General features: G+C 47.7%; 1 protein-coding gene across 3 annotated transcripts in view; it reads right to left on the reverse strand.

Annotated features, from left to right (window-relative positions):
• The window catches only part of SPNS2 (SPNS lysolipid transporter 2, sphingosine-1-phosphate), a 132,200-nt gene that overhangs the window by 97,493 nt on the left and 22,219 nt on the right, over positions 1-12,488 (reverse strand). The window lies entirely within an intron of this gene.

The following is a 12,488-nucleotide window of genomic DNA, read 5'->3' on the forward strand; positions in this document are numbered from 1 at the left end:
GGAAAAAATAAGTAAGAAAGCTCGTTTGAGCTATTCTGTACTACTTGTACCTCACCATTTACTCAGGGCAGCACTCAGGTGGGCTTTAGACCACCAGGATCTGCCCAGAAACATCAGTGCAACCTCCTGCAACATTCCCCACTTCCCTGCTCTCATCAGACTGTTTAGCCCGGAGCAGACAAAGCTGAGGGTGGGGAAGGGTGTGAATCTTATCAATGTACAACAGTGCTGATAGCACAGGGGCAGGGCCAGGCTCCTCACCCTGCTGCCCAGTGAGGGAGGCAAAGGGCACCAACTGAAATCCAGGACATTCCATTCAAACATAAGAAAGAAACCTTTTTACTGTGAGGGAGGTCAAACATTGATGTCCAGAGAGGCTGTGGGTTCCCAGCCCTGCAGATATTCAAAACCCAACAGGACACAGTCCTGAGCAACCTGCTCTAGTTGGCCCTGCTTTGAGCAGGGGGCTTGGTCTAGATGAGCTCCAGAGGTCACTCCCAACCTCAATTACTCTGTGATTCTATAATTTCCTGAAGCATTAAGTGCCTGATTGCCTCCAGCCTGACACAGTGTTCCCCTGGCCCTTCTTTTCTTTTCTTTTTTGGAGCATTGCTGTCTACTGTAATTCCAACAGGAATTTCTTTGCTTTCTCTCACATGGCAGATTTAACTCCATTTACAAAGTGCCCTGGCATTTCTTCGCTGTGCTTCCCTCATTTGCTCCATTAATAACTGGGATATCATTATCCAGGTTATATCTGATGAACAAAAATGAATTTGCATTTGCCTACCAAAACCCTCCACGGCTTAGCTGACTTACCTCCTCCCCTTGGTGTCCCACCCTTCCACAAAAAAAAAAAAAAAATTAAAAAAAAATGTTTCTTTTGCAACCCAACCTTCAAACCTCACTTGACTTAACCAGCTCTGAACACCTGCACTTTGTGCTCCTTTCTGCTTGGTCCCAGACTGCCCATGTCAGGTGGAGCTCAGCAAGTCAAAATGACTTGTGGGCACCATAATCCCAATTTTATGGACCATAAACCCATCAAGGACAACATGGAAGGAGGAGGAAACACTGAATACAGTGTTTTCTCGTGCTCTCCTATCATCACTCAGTTGTGCAGAGAAACTAAACACCCTTTTCACTCCCTGCAGCTGAGCAAGGGGGTTGGACTAGATGGAATACATTCCATGGTGGAATACACACACACAAGGCCAAAGCTCCCTCCACCCCCCTGAAAGGTGCCCACCCTGCCTACAGCACATATGCCCAGCCATGCCACAATGCCAGGAGTCACATTAAACCACAGAAACTGTGAGGAACAGGAGCCTGGGATGTGATGGAAATCATCGACTCAGGATGTTTTTTATGGACTTGCATCATAAACCAGAACAGAAAGTGCAGGAGAATATAATGATGCCTACACAGCAAAGCAGAGGAGGGTTTCCAGTTTGTGACAAATTATCTGTCCAGTGACAACAGCTTCACAGTCCTACAGTGATTCTTCCCACAACAGACCACAGTGTGTCTTACAAGCTTCAACTCCTGGAACCACAAATCAAACACATTTAGGATCCTGACGAGCAGCCACCTCGGGTTAATCCTACAACCTCATTCTGGCAGGGGAAAGTGGGTTCTGTGGAGAGTTAGAGCAACAGGACAATGAAGAACCACAATTATAAGTCCTGTGTGAGCTTGGAAGAAGGTCTCAGAAGATGAAGAGAGATCTGCATGTCTAGTTGGCATGGATTTCCTCCTCTAAGGCTATTTCATATTCTCTTTGGACTACAGGTGTTTTGATTTGGGTTTAGAGCATTCAATTACAGGCAGCAGCAGGCAGATGATGCAACACAGCCATGAAGTGATAGTAATTCCTCTGCTGTGGGAGTTTTCCTGCTCAGCACACTCCTGTGGGAAGACACTCCTCCTCCTTCCTTAGATTTACTCAGCTCTGTTTCCACCTCACCATGGCAGTGACTCAGCCCAGACTTTAATAAGATTTAGGGATGCAATTAAGCAATGATAGACCAGGGGAGAATACAGGAAAATGATAGAGCTTTTGACTTTCCCTTCTGCTCGTCTGTGCTGGGAAGGCAGAGGGCTGGAGCCAGGCCCCAGACAATGTTTTGCCTGCAGAGATGTGCTCCAGGTGTCTCCCAGCACCTGACGCAACCCGAGGAAGCCAAGCCAAGCCTCCCCACGTGGCTGGCAAGGCCTTGCTTGGATCAAAGCTCATCCCTGTGTCCCAGGAGGATCTCAGAACAGCCCAGAGCAGCCAGCAGGCACCAGCCTTCCCCCAGACAACCTCTCCAGAGGGCTGCTGGCCATTGGGGATGTCTGTGTGATTACAGGGCACAGGGTGTGATAGCACCTATTATTTCTTAAGCACATTCTGTATTTTCTCCCCAAGTACCTCACCAGCTGAGCCAGACTCTGTTAATGCTGATGTAGAGCTTAGAACTCGAGATGAAACCTGGGCAGCAGCAGCCAGGAGTGCTGATCTAGATGGGCACAGAGACAGGGCTCCCTGGGACACCCAGAGTGAGCAGGGACTGGCTCCTGCAGCCCTTCCTAGGCCTGCTGTCCAAGGACCTGACAAAGACACCACGGCAGTTACGGGACTTTTGGGGGCACTGGGCACCAAGAGGACTTTTAAGATAAAAGGGCTTTGGGTGTGGAGTGTTAGAGATAGGGAGGGCACAGTCAAGTCAATGGGAATAGGAACCTGGCTGACCTCATCCCCTCACGGGTCAGAGGGTGTCCAGGGTACTGCTGGTATTTGTAATTCACCAACACTGAATACAAAAGACCTAATTTGGAGGGTTTTGGAATGCAAATCCACATTTAATGGCCCAAGTTATCTCTAATTTAAGGGAATTACTTTGGGAAAGGCAAATTTTCCTGGAAATGTGTGGTTCACACTTAGAATGGGGGGCAGGTGGTACAGATGAGGCACAACCAGATAGGTTCTGTGTTTCCTGACCAGAGCTACAACAACTTAAAAGCTGCAGGATTCAACAGGGGTTCTTCACCCATTTTACTGCTGCCTGAACACGTGAATCCAGAGTAAGAAACAGTGTTCATAAGATAAACCACAATGAAATCACTTTTCAAAGCAAAAAGACATTAGAGCTTCCCTGGGAGAGCCCCATTTTCCAGTCACCAAAACAAAACATCCTGATTTGGTTTCAAAGCAGGTGTAAAATGTAGAGTTGGCCTGTGCACAGAGTGCAGAGCTACAGAAGCAAAGCCACAGGTTCTCAGCTCACCCAGCCTTGCCTCAGTAAAGCCAGTGCACATTCTTTAAGCACTGAGTGTGTGTGTGCTGCAATACCTCTGGCCAACCTAAGCAATTACTTGAAAAGCATGTGCATTTTTAAAGGTATGTTTTAATGGGGAAAAATGATGGTGGTTTGAAGGGAACCAGCACCAAGTTTTCCACAGGATGCAGGCCAGGCACTGACAGCAATTGTGTGCCCCCAGCACCCTCCCTCCTGCCCCACTGCAGGCCTGGACCTCTCCCTGGGGAAGCCTCCAAGGAGGTGCTGGAGAACCCAGATTCACTCAGCCCTCTGACAGCCCAAGCAGACTCTGTACTGACAGCTCTGTTTCTTCCCCTACCTCTTGCCACCTTCCTTAGGAAGGCATTTTCCTTCCCAGACTGTGTTCCCCTGGTGCTTCCAGGACCAGCTCTCCCAGGAGGAGGTAACCAAGCAGGGATAGCCAAGCCCTGGCCTTCTAACCATTAAAGGCATCCTACCACCAGGCTCTTCCTCATGCCTGCAGCCATATCCAACCTCCTTCAAACAAAGCATCAGGGAGGCAGAGGAGTGGTGCACACACCTGTCTGTTCAGAGACATGAGAAAAGATTAGGTGGAGAGAAGTTTATTCTGAGGTCTCTGTGATTACATCTTCCCTGCAACCCCAAGGTGTGACAGCACTTCACACCCCGAGCCCTGAGCTTCAAACGAGCTGCCTTCAGCTCAGCCACCCACTGCTACTAAACACCAGCGTCACCGTTCGGGCCCGGGTTCAAGATTCAGCCACAGAAAACCACCGTGGTGGCCCTGCTGATTGTCTGTAGCTCGAGATAAATTCCCACTGCTGCCAGAACTAGCAAGTCTAGAAGAATATAAACGAAGCACCACCTCCTCTGGATTGCCATGAAAGCATTCCCTGCCTGCTGGTGGAGTATTGATAAATGTGTGGTGACGTCTGGCTCGCAAACACTGCCAGGAGCTTCCTTGGGACACAAACGCCGAGTTTCCCTCTGCAAAACTCGTTCCCACTGTTGCCTGACACGACAACAGGCACTGGGGAAACAGCCTTTGGTTTTGAAATAGCGCTGCAGGATTAAAAAGAAACAAACAAAACAGACCCAGCAATTAGAGAAATCAAAACAAGGGTTTCCCAAGACCTGCTCGCGCTGGCACGGACGAAACTTGTGACCTAGAAAGCACTGAAAAGCAAGGGCCAACACCCACAGCAGAGGGTTTAGGAAGGGGTTTCCCTGGGTAATAAAGCAGAGGGCTGGGAAGAGCAGTCCCAGCAGCTCAGGGGGAAGGTCAGAGTGAGCAGGGGCGTGGTGTCACTCCCAGAATGAAACAGCTGCTTAAAAATCATAGAACAGACTCACAGAATATCCTGAGTTGGGAAGGACCCCCAAGGATCATCCAGTCCAACCCCTGGCCCTGCACAGACACCCCAACAATCCCACCCTGTCCCTGAGAGCGTTGTCCAAACCCTCCCTGAGCTCTGGCAGCCTTGGGGCTGTGCCCACTGCCCTGGGGAGCCTGGTCAGTGCCAACCACCCTCTGGGGGAAGAACCTTTTCCTGAGATCCGACCTAACCCTGCCCTGGCACAGCTCCAGTTGTTCCCTAACAAACCCCAGAGCAGGTCAGTGTGAGAGTTCAATGCCCTCACAGACACTGGGAGCCTCCCATTCCCTGCACAAGCCGAAGGTGAGGGGATGGAGGCTCCTGTCAGACGGATCTGCTGGACTGTGGGACACTCCTGGAGCTCTGACACACCACGGGACTTGCTGTTCACTCTGAGCAGCCTTTGCAGAGGGTTTTTGGAAGGAGAGGTGCTGTGAGCTCTGCCAAGCACACTCCTGCTCTGAAAATGAAATCAAAATGCCTCTCTGCTTTGAGGTGACATTCCTATTCCAAATCAAACCCAATGTTATCCTTGGAGACTCACACCACCTGTCACACCCAGTTTTTCCATTCAGTGTTTTTGGCATTATTTTAATGTCAGTGGGGAAGTATCTGAGCTATTCATTCATTCCCAAAGGCTACTGGCTTACCTGCTTAGCACATAACAAGTAATTAAGCATCAGGAAAAAAAAAATAGGGAATGCAATAAAGCAAAGGCTGGGAGAAGATGTATATTAAAAAAAAACAACTTCTCACTCTCTCTGGCAGCAATAAATGATGGTTTCTCTAACACAGCTCAAACTCCACTGTAATGTGGTATGTAAAGTCTGGGCACAAAATTGCCTGCAAGACTGGGAGGAGATAAAAATGTTCATCAGGCGTGGGATCGATTAGCACAAGGCATCATTAGCAGGGTCAGGGTGTCTGGAGAAGGCAGCACAGGACACCTGAGCCTGCTGGGACTAAAAAAATAAAAATCAAACCAAAACAAATAGGAGTTTGAATGCAACCAATGCTTGCCAAATGCTGGGTGCCTCATGGTAAACCCACACCCTAATCAAATCCTCCATCTCCCTAATTACAGTGCAGGTCTGTTCCCAGGACTAAGGCTGGGATGGATGTCCTTGTCAAAGGGGGAGCACAGGCAACATGAGCCTGGGAGCTTAAATAAATTCCAAAACATGGAAGATTATCTATTTCAACAACAGCTCTCAGCAGTAAGACTGCAAAATGACATGGGCCAAATGCAAGGAGAAGCTCAGTGCCCCTTCTCTGTCCTCTCCACCCTGGCAGGTCCCTCCAAGGAGATCCCTAATTTCCCCCCTGCCTCATCTCACTCCTGCTCAGCCAATCTAATCAGCCTGGCAATTCCTACAACCCAAGGGAAGACTTCAATTAGAGATAAGTGAGGGGATTTGGCTCAAAGGACAGGCTCAAATGAATTGGCACCTAGACCTGAACTTAAACCCAGACTTATTCACTGAGACTTGGAACGGTTCCTTTGTGTGGAATGGGAAGAATCAGAACTTGTTATAACTCTGAACAACAAACAACCAGAGGTAGTAGCTGAGGTTTCTATTAGTCATCTGAAAGGACTGGAATCATGAACAGCTTCCAGACAATGCTGGCCAGACCCTTCTCCACACTCAGCACCTCGGGCTCAGGACTCGCTTCAGACCCAATTGCTAGTTTTTTATCTCATGCAAACACTTAAACACAACCTTCACTGAGGGAAAAGGCTGCTCTTGGGACATTTTAGATCTAAGCAGCAGCCTCACCAGATTTTCAGATCAAAGAGGAGAGCCTCAAAAAATAACATTATTATTTCAATTATTCAAATCTCCGGAAATTCAGAGCCTCCCCCCATTCACAGTCTCCTCGTGGATGCCACGGCAGGAAAAATTGGGCCTGCCATCAAAAGCTCTCCTCATCTTCTGCCTTTCTAATCTTTACACAAGACTAACAAGTCGAGCTAATTCATGCAGTGAAACATATCTCAGAGACTTTGTATATGAACTAATTAAAATAAATAAAACCAGCACGGGTAATGATAGAGAGAATCAAGTGCATATGAATCCAGGCAGTGACTCACTGCTCCCTTGTTTTCCTTATTGGAAAACTTGGCGTATCACCACACCGGGGTGATGATGAGTCAGGGAACTGGCATGAGCCACAAATTGCAAGGAAATTAAAATAAGTATCTACAAAATCTCTTTCTGGAGAGATTCTGGAGATTTTTGCTGGCTTGGTAAGGATGTGGTTATGGGCTTCACAGCTCTAATCTCATGGGTTTCTGGCCAGACAAGATCAACAAAGGAAAAGAGCCATTTATGAGTTCTAGAGACAATACATAATGATTGAGCTCTTGTGCTCAGATTCAGTGTGAGGCCTTTACTTTTACAACTTCTTGGTATGTTTTAACCAAATACATTTGAAGAACTAACCCCACACTCTACTGAATGCTGGAGACCACCTTGTCTCGAGATTTTCAGGCAGGTTGGGAACAGAAATCCCACCAAAAAAACCCTGGGCTTTCAGGTGCATTTCCTGCTCAAGCAGCTGCGTCTCCGGGGCTCTCAATATTATGTCACAAGACTAAAATTCAATTCAAAATGTTAAACTGAAGAAATTGTTTAGGGATTTGCTCACAGGTTTCGGGGTTGTGGAGGCTCAATGTTCTCTAATATCACACTCAGGCAAGTGAGGGGTTTTCACCCCCTCCCACCTCTCTTACAGCCACACACACTTTCTGTGACAGAGAAAACTGAGATATGAGTGAACAACGGGGGTAATTAGTGCCTGATGATTTACAGCAGATGACAGCTAATTTCTCCAGTTAGGAAGATTTCTATCAAATGTGGAGAAATGTGCACTCAGATTGGACACACTTCCAAGTGACTGCGTCTCATCCCTCGTTTGCATTTTGCCCTGGAGCTATTTTGGAACATCACAAGCTGTCCAGGGCACATTGGTACATTGTCTGTAATTGTAAGGAGCTTTCTAGTCTTTTTTACCATGTTTATAAAACACAGGGGAGATGCCAGATGCAGAGGTGCCCTGCACAGAAGGGCAGCACCCAGGAGTACAGCAGCCTAACAGGGAATGTCAGGCACATTCCAGGCAGGTTTCTGCTGTGCCAGATGCTCAGGCAAAGCCTGACACGTCCCCTCTCATGGTCCTGGGCTGACAAAGAGCTCTGATGAGGAGCTTTGTGCCAGCACAGGGGGTCTGAGCACACCTCCAGTGCTCCTGCACCCTGATTTTCACTGCTGGCTCTGCAGTGGGAGTTCATGTCCACTACACAAATCTCCCTCTGCACAGGCTCATGAGGCTTTAAGTGCACAAGCTGGAAAAGCTGGAATTGTCTATAGCATCTCTACCACGGGTTAAAACCTGGATAGAACTGTGATGCAAACTTGGTGCTGCCACCCACTTCTAAAACGACAGGAAATATATAAAAATACCCAAACTTTACTATTTTGAGTAGCAACATAAACCTGGTTTTAAATTCCAGATGAAAAAGCTTTTAGAGACAGATAAAAATACCTACCCTAACTTTAGTAATCCCAGAATGGCCCTTACCCTCAGACATATCTCTAAAACCTCTGGGCACTGCTGCTGAACATGGCAAGTAGGTTCATGAGTCTGTCAGTCCATGATCCATAAAGAATCATGGAGTGGTTCAGGATGGAAGGGACTTTAAAGACCATCTCATTCCACCCCCTGCCACGGGGAGGGACACCTTCCACTAGCCCAGGTTGCTCCAAGCCCTGTCCAACCCGGCCTTAGACACTTCCAGGGATGGGGCAGCCACAGCTTCTCTGGGCAACCTGTGCCAGGGCCTCCCTGCCCTCATATTTCTTCCCAATATCCCATCTATCCCTGCCCTCTGGCAGTGGGAAGCCATCCCCCCTTGTCCTGTCCCTCCATCCCTTGTCCCAAGTCCCTCTCCAGCTCTCCTGGAGCCCCTTTAGGCCCTGGAAGGGGTTCTCAGGTCTCCCTGGAGCCTTCTCTTCTCCAGGCTGAGCAACCTGTCTTCAGTAGGAGAGAAAGGAGGATAAAGCTGCTCCAAGGCCACCTTTGCTCTCTCTAGAGCATCATAATTAGGATTTTCTGGGTCTCCTCCCCCATCTCCTCATCTGCAGATCCATTCAGCAGCTTCTCATACCCAACTCATATTCCCCTCCTCCTTCCTTCTCTCCCTTCCCATATTCATTTGGGGAACCCTCCCACCCAAGTGCACAGGTCTGTGCAAGGATCCTGCCGTGTGCCTGATGTAAATAAATCCAAAGGTCCTGGTTTATCCTCACATGACCTGAGGGAGATGTTTTTGCTGCACATGAGGCTTGGGATACATCACACCCCGCCAACATCCTCCTCTTGTGCTTCCTCCCCTCAGTGTGTAAAGCAGCCACTGCAGTGCTCTAACCAGGGCCATTTTTAATGTGTGTTTTTAATCTGAGTGGAAATGTCCTTCTGTCCCTGCCCACGGATTGAAAAAACCTTTCCCTGAGCACAAAGCAATGGGACAGCTCCTCCTCACATCCATCCATCTCCCACAGAAGCACATTAAGTGTTTTTATTTCATTCTGGGTCCTGGTAAAGCTGTGCCAGGCCATGGATCAATCGTGGTGCTCAACTGTCCACGACCACATTAGTTATTCTAAGAAGCATGTCTTTAAATTCATCTGGCTGACAAGAAAAGTGGCTTTGTACAGGTAATTATAAGACACACAGGTACTCAAAGAACATCTGTGTAGGGCACAAAAGCTTGTTATGGAACCCATGGCTTACCCACAGCACCATTAGGGAAAAAAGAAAAGCAACCAGCTTTGGAGTTATCACAGGAGATATTTAAATGCATCAGTCCAACTTCTTAAAATGACCAAGTAAAGAATTTACTATGTTCTACAATAGCCTCATAGGTGATATAGCAAAAATCTGTGGATAAAACCTTATACCTGCACGAGGCTGTGTGCTTAGGTGAGAAAGGGAGCACTAAAATGACAGCTTGGGTTTGTCCAGAACTGGCAGGGGTCAGTGCTGTGGGTGTGAGGCTACAGTGAGACCGGGAAGCCCTCACAGCACAAACAGGGCTTGTCCTGTTCTATTCACAGGGCATTTTATTCAGTGCAAGTTGCAGCAATTTCTGGAGCTAAAACACCCTCCCCAGCAAGGTTTTTGATTTGGCCAAGCTGCATTGCCACAGGACCTCTGTGAGGAGGGCTGTGCTAACAGGACAGTGATGCACACTCCCAAATGACACAGCAAAACCTGAATTTAACCCAGGCTTAGGAGACAGGGCTGCTCTGTTCCCAGTCCTGACACTACATCACTATTTAACCTTGGGTAAGTTATTTGATCATGCAGAATTTCAGAGTCTGCATTAGCCTAATGAAGATAATAACAATAATCATGTGTGTCACAGATACAGTTGGGCTTGGTTATTATGTTCTTGTGAAGTGCTCAGAAGAGCCCCAGATGAAAGGGAAATTAGGAGAAGGAAGATTAATTACAAGACGTTCATCCCAAATAAAAACAGACAGGGACCTTTCTGTTGTTGCTGTTATTAGGGGAGAGTCTCTCTGATTTAGGGCAGCTTTTATTTCTCTGTTGGTAAAGAAGACCCATTTTAACCACTTTCCATGTCCAAACTTTACTTGTAGATTGTGGGGAGGTGATAAAGGCTGCTGAGCCTCTGATACTGCAAACAGACCTTTGATCAAAGGTCTGATTTCACAGGAACCAGTGTCTGTGCCATGACAGAACTGACAGTGTTTTCACCCCTCTGAGGCAAAACAAGGAACCAAAAGTTTACTGCCATTCTGAAGGAAAGACCAGGATGGAAGAAAAGGAAACATTTCCTGTGGATAAACACACCATAGTGAGCACACAGTGAGAAACATTGCAATGAAAATGTGTTAACAAGCACTTGGGTATTTAACAAAAACTTGGGCAAACGAAAACATCTTTTCTACAGTGCTTTCTGTCTTGGGAAGTACTAAGCATTTCTCATTTAGGAACTTTTGCCTGTTGAAACGAGGGGGAAAGGATGCAGGGAAAGACAAGGGGATACATCTGAGCACACATTTAACTGAGCTTTCCCCAAGCCTCAGCCTGGCCTGCTCTCCCCTGGAGCAGCTTCCTCCTCTGCCAAAGAGGAAGCCTCACTCTTCCCACAGCGTGCTGAGGGTGTTACATCCCAGAATCACTGAGGTTGGAAAAGGCATCCAGGATCATCCAGTCCACCCTGTGCCTGATCCCCACCCTGTCCCCCAGCCCAGAGCACTGAGTGCCACGTCTGGGCCTTCCTTGGACACCTCCAGGGCTGGGGACTCCACCACCTCCCTGGGCAGCCCCTGCCAAGGCCTGACCATCCTTTCCAGGAAGAAATTCTTCTTGATGTCCAACCTGAACTGCCCTGGCACAGCTTCAGTGTCCTCTTGTCCTGGCCCTTGTTCCCTGGGAGCAGAGCCCGACCCCCCCCAGCTCCATCCTCCTGTCAGGGAGTTGCAGAGAGTGAGAGGGTCCCCCCTGAGCCTCCTTTTCTCCAGGCTGAGCCCCCCAGCTCCCTCAGCTGCTCCAGCTCCTTCCTCAGCTCCATTCCCTTCTCTGGACACGCTCCAGGACCTCAATGAATCCCAAACTTAAATTCAACATCATCCAGTGACAAATACAGTTCCAACTCCAACTTCCTTATGTGAATTTCAAAGTTATACAAATTCCATGAAATCTCCCCCAGGGCATTCAGTAATGAACTTCTTAAAAAATAGATGAGCACAGGGAAAAAAGATTAGTAACTGCACATTCCTTCCAGGACACACAAACCCCCTCACTTTCACCTTGCACAGAATGTCTTCAGGTTTTAAAAAAATAGGGTGGTATTGAATCCTTCATTTCTCGAGAGTCAGATCTTTAAAAATTGCTGCCAGCAAGTCACCTACACCTTAATTTGTGATAATTAACAACGCAGTAGAAGAAATAAAGGACATAGCCTCCACTTGTTTCAGGAGACACTGCAATACAGCTAAAGGAGGAGTTTCACCCCTCGACTATAAACAGCAAAAGGCTCTAATTTGTTCAGCTTCTGCTCATGAAATGTGCATTAATTCCTTAATGACAGGTGCACCTCGGAGTCAGGACAGCAATCACCAGATCAGGAGGCAACAACAGAGAAACCACATCTGTTTCAAGGAAAGCCCTGGCGAGGTCCCACCAGCCAGTTCACAGCAAGTTTATAGCAAAAGGTTATTTCCTAAAAGTGGAGCTAATGATCCCTGTTTTCCTATGGCTTCATGTCTCCAGACAGCATTCCCGAAGCTTTTTCAGAGGTGGCAGATGTTCAAAACCTTTTGCCTTCGTGGTTTCTTTCCCATCTCATGAACGTGAAGCTCGTGTTACAGGGACTCCCTCGTTTCCCTGGCTCCAAACAAAACCTCCAGCAGTGTAGTATCTTTGAGAAGTCTTCCTTCTTCAAGTGTGGCCAAAATTGCCAATGGATTAAAACGGTCAGGGGGGAGGAGGATAAAGAACAACCTAAAGGCTTACAAAACAGCCTCTGTTTAAAAGAAACTGCTTCCATTGCAATTCGTGTCTTCAGTTACTGGAACTGCTGCAGTTTTTGTATTTTGGTCATAGTGGCCACATTCTGTGCCATAGTGACTTTCTGTTTCAGAACAGAAATCACTGATCCAAAGCCAGCCACAGCAGCTCCTCCTTTCCAAGCAGAAGCACTCCAGCAGCATTATCCCACTGCCCCCATAACCTCAGGAATGTGTGTGCCATCCCACGTCTCTTACAACTCTCCCGTCTGTTAATCAACATTGTC

The sequence above is a fragment of the Pseudopipra pipra genome, chromosome 21 (assembly GCF_036250125.1).
Source record: "Pseudopipra pipra isolate bDixPip1 chromosome 21, bDixPip1.hap1, whole genome shotgun sequence".
Taxonomy (NCBI): domain Eukaryota; kingdom Metazoa; phylum Chordata; class Aves; order Passeriformes; family Pipridae; genus Pseudopipra; species Pseudopipra pipra.